At 34.8% G+C, this 7,725-nt stretch overlaps 1 long non-coding RNA gene across 1 annotated transcript; it reads right to left on the bottom strand.

The window, feature by feature from the left end:
• Window positions 1-298: 298 nt before the first annotated feature.
• Window positions 299-2,454, bottom strand: LOC113764701. The gene is made up of 3 exons (XR_003467679.1): window positions 2,436-2,454; window positions 911-968; window positions 299-358 (listed from the first exon to the last, which is right to left on the bottom strand). It is a non-coding gene; the product is annotated as an uncharacterized LOC113764701 (long non-coding RNA).
• Window positions 2,455-7,725: the final 5,271 nt, after the last annotated feature.

Below are 7,725 nucleotides of genomic sequence, written 5' to 3'. Positions count from 1 at the left end.
CTCTCGCTGGGACTCACTCACTCAATCATCTAACATCATCAAATATAATTCGTAAATAAACTTTACTTCTCGCATAAGCCAAGTACTTAAACAAACCGTACCATTCAACTTACTCTGTCCAAAAGTACAATTTCAAGCATCAAAGAAAATGTTGAACTTAAAATACTTAAATTCAACTTTATTTACAATTTAAAATTCCTAATCCAGGGCACAGAAGCACCACAGGATTCACATTTTCCCAACGACACAAAAGTCATCCAAAAGATACTAAAGTTTTCCCAAAGTACAAATACAAAAATGGGCATTCAAAATATAACATTTCTTTTCTAGTTCTCCAAGACTTCATGCAATTCAGAACCTGTCAAGGAAAACAAATTGGAAGGGATGAGCCAATAGCTCAGTGGTGCCTCGAAACATGCAATTCACATGGGACAATTTAACAAGTACAAATGGACAAGTAAGCAATTAACAATTTAGGAAATCGAAGTAACATGACAAGAAAAGGATATGGGGCTCTCAGGAGCCAAAGACCACGCGCTTGATCAGGAAATTTTTAGTAGTTGACACTCCGTCAACTTTCACTACCTAACCTCCATATAGAATATTTCCTACCCTACTTGTCTCCTAGCAACGACTTCCCCCTTATTTTCGGGCCCGACTCCAACACAAATTTTGCAAGCACTTTTACCAAGACGGCAGAGAGGTACCTCCCACTCTAATAGAGCGTGGTACGTGCATCCGTTTGGTTTATTTAGTCGACGAGACCACGCTCCAATCGACCTTGCAACACTTGTACTTGTGGCATTTCACACAATCACATAGCATATAACATTTCATGATACCTCTAGCAAGTACTTTTAACAAGTAGTTCAACTAACAGGTAAACACGATTCATGCAAGAGACACTCACCTCAAGTGAAGAGTCTAGAATTCCAAACTTTGATCGAGATTGTGCTCTTCACCAACTCCTAAAATCATACAAATAATTCACGTAAATTTCCACTTTTGAGTTGGCGAATTTAACTCGAGTCAACTAGCATTTAATTTCACTCAAAAATCCCAAACTAGTATTAATCGTTTTCTCAAAGTGAAATCCACAAATTTCGAGTGAAATTAAATTTTGAGGTTTCTTTAAAACCAAAAACTTGCTAAATTCGTCAAATATTCCAATAACCAAGTTAAAACTAGTCGTTGGAATTTCTATAAAATAGAAACTCCTTAAGTTTGCCAAATTCCATTGACCAACTTGGTTCAAGGATTTTTTTTTTATGAAGGCAAAAACTTGAGTTTTCAAGAAAATTTCCAGATTTGGCATATTTCTCGAAATAGGGCATTTGGTCTAATAAAATTCAAGGTTATTGACTCGAAGTGGACCTAGTAACAAAGGTTAATGCTAGAAAACATTTTCGGGACAATTTAGTCCACATTTAATCAAAATGAAATCCAAACGTCAAAATCATTTCTAATTTCAAACAAAATTTCTGTTTTGGTAGCCTCGTGAAGAATAAAATTTTGGCCCACTTTTGAACGTAAACTCTACTAGATTTTGTCCCCAAATGGAGCTATACACACCCCTTAACTAAACACAAGTCAAATTGGGTTCATGTTAACGTGAAAATTATTCAACATGTCTCATGCAAAGCTGGGAAAATTTTCAAGTGCATTCGATACAAGCAGTCCATTTCCTCTTCAATTTGTCCAAAACTTTTCAACTACCCAAAAGCTACATTTTCCCCCAAACAATACTACACATATTGGTAAACATGTATACAGCCCAAATAGTTCACAAATTTGTCGAAATCAACCCCCAAAAATTCGACCAAAATCTGGAAAATTTCCAGAATTTTCGGGTAGCTCAAAGGGCATTTTTCTCTTTGATTTTTCAATGAAATTTCCCATTGTACCAAAGCTGCATTTTCACCAAAACTACTCTACACGTATAGGTGAACATATACATGATTTAAATAATCCAATAACTTCACAAAATCCAGCTCAAGAATTCGAGTAACAATGGAAGAAAGTCAAGCCTGTTTGTGCGGCTATAGCAGAGCAGAATTTTCTCTTCTTTTTGCTCAACCATTTTCAACGTATAAGTCATACTTTAAGTCCATAACAATCACAACTAACTAGTCTAACCTCCCAACAAGCAATCCAGTTCATTACCTAAGTAAAAATTGCAAAACAACAACCGGTAACCAAGCTGGAATTTTGCCTTCCCATTTCGGCCAGCTCTCCATTTTCATTCTTAAAATTTCCCAAACATTTACCCACCACAAAACACACATATAAACACATAAAACACCTCTAGCTTCATCAATCATTAGCTTAGAGGTTCAGCAACCCAACAAGTTTCACCAACGCAAGTTAACATTTCATGAACCACAAGCTGTAATATCTGAAATTTTTGGCTAAGGTGCTAAGCTGGAGTTTGTTACCTTCAAGTGGGTTGTTTACCAGCTAAATGTATTGTCTAGTTCCTCAAGTTGCTCCTAGAACCATAGAGGATCAGCCGGCTCTCTTGCTCTCTGTTTCCCTCTCGGTCTGGCCAGTCACCGCAGCAGCACAGCAGCGACTGAAGATGAAGAGGGCTGGGGTTCTGGGGTTTTTGGTGAGCTTGAGGTGGTTCTGTGGTTGGTGGAAGGAAGAAATAGGAAGCTGGTTTTTCTTCTTCACCCTGGTCCGAACAACCCAGCAGTAGTAGCAGCGGCAGGAGCAGCGAGAGTAGCAGCAGCAACAACGATCCTCTCCTTCCTCTTGCTCGATCTGGACAGCTGCAAGAAGTGGAGGTGGAAGCTAAAAATGGAAGCTTGAAGACTGGGTGTGAGTGGCTGAAGATGAGAGGCTGTTGGAGCTTGGAAGGCAGCGGTTTCTGCTTCTTCTTGCAGCAGAGGAGCGGAAGTTTAGAGGGGTAAGAAAAGGGTGGTAGCTGGTGACAAGATGGGAGGAAAATTGGGGTAGTCTAGGGAGTAGTCTAATTGACTTTTGGGCATGCTAATAACGGTGGGAAAATTTTGAATTGAATCGCGTTTACGCGCGAGAATTTTATCTACTGGTAGGAATTACCCATTTAACACATCCTCAACTTAGTTGTACATTTTTTTTATAACCTCTACATATCCTACATTTCAACTTAGTGCTACATTGCGCGTCAGTGCGTAAAAATTTACCCTAATGCTTAGTCGAACGCGAACCGTCAAATAAATTTTTAAAAATTCATGTAAATTAAAATATAACATTTTTATAAGTGAAAACATCATTACTAATATAAATACGCATTATTAAATATAAATACATATTATTTAATAATTTCAACATTTAAATAATATTTTGATTTTAATTTTCAAAAATTAATGAAATTTTGAGATCCTCACACCAAATAAATTATTATAACTCCTTGTAATGAAACTCCCACAATTATAATTTCAAATAACTTCCAAATAAATTATTATAACTCCTTGTAATGATTTGGTCAAGGAAAAAATTAAGATTTTATTAAAATACACCAACATTCCCCCACTTATTTTAATAAAATTTGAGAAGAATAAAGATTTGGACAAAGTGAGAACATCAGGCATAATGAAAGTGGCATTGCCTTGAAACCTTCATTTAGTGTTTCCATAATCCCCATATTAGAGTCAAAGTGGACTATAGCCTTGAAACTAAGAGTACTTTAAGATATGTAAGATTATGTCACACACATGATATTCAAGATATTAATTAACAAGCTTCTTAAGCCAGCACATTATGGCCTTGTGCTTTATCCCAGATTCACGAGTGCTTTAGAGAATTAGCCAAATTCTCATAGGAAGCTGCCTTTACTTCCACACTCATATAGGTGAGTCTATCAAGAATACCCCTATGACTAAGGCATTCCACCCATAAAGGACTATAGAACTCATTAAAAGATTTATATCAAATCTTAACCTTTCCTTCGTCATAGAATCACGAGCATGCTCTACACCATGGGAAGGGATTTAACAATTTTATACACTACAAGAAAATTGGTCATCAGTGACAACTTTTCTCTGTGACGAAAAAAAGTTGTCACAAAAGTGGATCCTTTATTGACGACTTTCTAACTCGTCACAAACCTCTAATGGGAGCCAACTCATTTGTGACGACTAGTAAATTCCCACCAAGATTTAGCAAGAGCGCGGGAGTATTTAGAACACACAATAGTGACGACATTAAGAACATCATCACTATTGCTTGGCCTATTTACGGACGACTTTTTTGTTGTCGTCACTGATCACTAAAAAAAAAAGTTATTAGTGACAACATTTTGTAGTGATGACAATAAGTCGTCACAAAAGGAGCTTCTTTAGTCGCGACACCTAAAGTTGTCATAATTGCATCAAAGCAACTAAATGTTTAGTGACGACCCGTTATTTTCGTCACAAACTACACTGCAAGAAATATGGTCATTAGTGACAACATTTTTTAGTGACGACAAAAGTCGTCACAAAACGTGGTTGTTTAGTGACGACAAGGAAAGTTGTCATAATTGCTCAAAGCAACTAAGTCTTCAGTGACGACCTTGAAAAAGTTGTCACTAAAATGATCTATATAGTGACAACTTCTAATATCGTCACTGTCACTCTACCGATTTGGATTTAGTGACAAGAATTAATCGTCACTGTTTAAAGTACTTATTTCTAAGTCACTTTCTGTAATTCTACTGTGCCACCCTAACTTTTGCGATTTAGCCCCAAATGTTGTAAAAAATTCCATTATTTCCATTATGATACCTTAACTTTTACAATTTAGCCACATATGTAGTGCACCGATTTCTTTAATTCTATTATTACTCCCTAACTTTTGTAATTTAGCCCCATATGTAATTCACCAATTTCATTAATTCTACTATGGCACTCTAACTTTTGCAATTTAACCCCCATATGTAATACACCAATTTTATTATTTCTATTATGGCACCCTAGCTTTTACAATTTAGCCCCTATTTTTTTATTAGGAAATTGCGAATGGTATCTTGATAAACTATGCATAAATATTTTATAATTTTCTCAAACTTAAGTAATAATTTGTTATAAACTCTAAAGATATATCTTTCATTACAATAGTTATAAGGCAGGCAGGTCTTTTTATCAATGGAATAAGAAATTTATGCCAGATTTATCCTTTGTACTACATGCCAAGTAGTATTAGCAAAGGAATAACAAAGTACTACAAAGTAATTAACAAAATAGCCTTCAGGGAGTGTAGTTTATGGGCAAATGAGCATTATCTATTCAAAGTACCAACTTTTTATGGGCATTTTACTCTCAAACATATAATTTATGATAAATTTATAAATGTTTGTAAGTAAAATTCAAAAAGTGTTACACTGATTTCTTACAAAACGAAAACTGGCAGGTTATCTTTTCAACATAAATTAAATTTTTTTAAAAAAAGAAATGGCCCATAAAGTACCAACTCTTTGTGGGTTTCCTCCATTACATGAACAAATATTCTGCTCTTTATGGGCATTTCACTCTGAATCATTTAATTTATGTTAAATACATAAATGTTTGTAAGTAAAATTCAAAAAGTGTTGCACTAATATTTTTATGAAAGGGAAACTGGTAGGTTTTGTATTTAACATAAATTAAATATGTGAAAGCAAAAAAAAAAGAAATTACCCATAAATCTATGTCTTGCAAATCTATACTAGTAAAATAGTTTCAAACAAAATTAAACATTAAAATAAACTGTAATTTATACACATTAAAATATCTGTAATTTATACACATTTTGCAACTACTACTTTGTGTTTTCTCTGTAATGAATTTTTTAACTATTGAGAACTTAAGTTTTGTTTTGCAAATCTATACTAGTACAATAGTTTTAAACAAAATTAAACATTAAAATAAATGTTTGAAAAAGAACAAAAGTACATTTATCACTTGCAGTAATGTAACAAAATTTTCTCAACCATTATCAATATTTTCACAAAAGTATTAAAAACTAGCAATTGACAATATTAAAAACTAGCAATTTAATTAGTGACGACTTTTCTTGTCATTATAATCTTGAATAAATTAGTGATAACATTATGTCATCACTAAATTTTCTTTGATTTTGACTTAACAATAATGTCTTATTAATAGCATTTGATTATTTTTAATGAAAGTCTGTTATAACCATAGAATTTGACTTTCGTTATTTTCAATTAATGATGTACTTTAGTGCTGCAATTATAAAAATTGCAGGGCTAAAATATTTGCAAATTATAAAAGTATATTTTCACTTATATGTAATTAACAAATTTTGCCACCTATATTGATGAAAATTTGTGTTTTTGTACTAAAAAATAAAGAATAATACTATAGCAATAAAATCTATGCTTCAAACCAAATTAAAAATAAAAAAAAGCATGATGATTGGTCTCAAATGTTGGGAAAATGATTATTTTTATTGAAACTATGTTATAACCATATAATTTGAGTTTAATTATTTTCAATTACATGATGTTCTTTAGTGCTGCAATTATAAGAAATTAGTATAAAATATTAGCAAATTATAAAAGTACATTTCAATTATATGAAATTAACAAATTTTGCCACCTATGTTGATGAAAATTTTTATTTTTTCCTAAAAAATAAAGAATAATACTATAGCATTAAAATCTATGGTTCAAACCATATTACAAATCCAGAAAAAAACATGATTTTTGGTATCAAATGGAGGGAAAATGAGTGAAGTCAAAATTTTGATCAAATCATAGTGAAAGTGCCGCGCAACAAAAATAATATCCAAAGCAAAGCAAAGACCAAAGCAGCGGAACACATTCTGAAAACAAAAGCAACGGAACACTTGGTCTGAGTTAAAGCAACGGAACACTTGAGCAACACAAACTTTCACCGAGCTGAAACAAACAAGCTTCTGCACTGAGCACAAAACAGAGCTTCCGCACGACACCTGATACCTTCACCCACACAACAAATCCGTTCTCTGGCTTCTCACTAGCATCACCATGGCTGTCCAGCATTAAAGGGCAAGGTTTTCATTGGAAAGGTTCATTTTTCTCTCTCCTATACATTTTCCCCAATTTTTCCAAATCCCTAATATTCTACAATATTTTTTGCAAATTTCTGCCCAAAATCTTTTAGCAGCTCTTGATTATTAGATGCTATCATAGCTATGTTGTGCTCGGAACTCCCCCCACTCGACTCGATTCATCTAACCTGTGGCTGATTTGTTTCAAGTTCATTTCTGCAAACGTGATTGGTCATTGAGTTGGATGTCCGTTATTTCGAAGAGGAGTCCGCTTGATTGGTGCATCGATCAGGTTTGAGAAGCTGTCTATTCGAGTCTTAAACGTCTGTCAAATTGTTAGCCATGCTACTACATTTTCTTCTCTCCTTTTTTTTTCCAATCTTTTGCCCCCTCTATTTATGTCGAGGAAGAAAAGGGGGACATCGGCAGGGGAACGAAGGAAAAGACTAAAGTTTCATTTGGGGGCTGGTGATTGAGGAAGTGAAACCAGAAACAGAGAAAGGTCTTGGCCTAGAGGGGACACAAAGAAAATACAGAGCAACAGCCGCTCATCGGCCATCACAGCGCGCAATCTCCATAGCTGCCGTCACTCTGCTCTCATCCAATTTCCGCCGCCTCCAAGTTCCGCCACGGCACCTCCATTTCGTGCGCCGCCTAGCTGCCTGACGCATCTCCCCTTCCCGCACGGCCTTTCTCTCTCACTGTCGCTCCTCGATTTCATGTTGCCAC

Source organism: Coffea eugenioides, chromosome 3 (genome assembly GCF_003713205.1).
Source record: "Coffea eugenioides isolate CCC68of chromosome 3, Ceug_1.0, whole genome shotgun sequence".
Classification (NCBI taxonomy): Eukaryota; Viridiplantae; Streptophyta; class Magnoliopsida; order Gentianales; family Rubiaceae; genus Coffea; species Coffea eugenioides.
The sequence above is the reverse complement of the archived record's forward strand: the minus strand, read 5'-3'. Positions and strand labels throughout refer to the sequence as shown.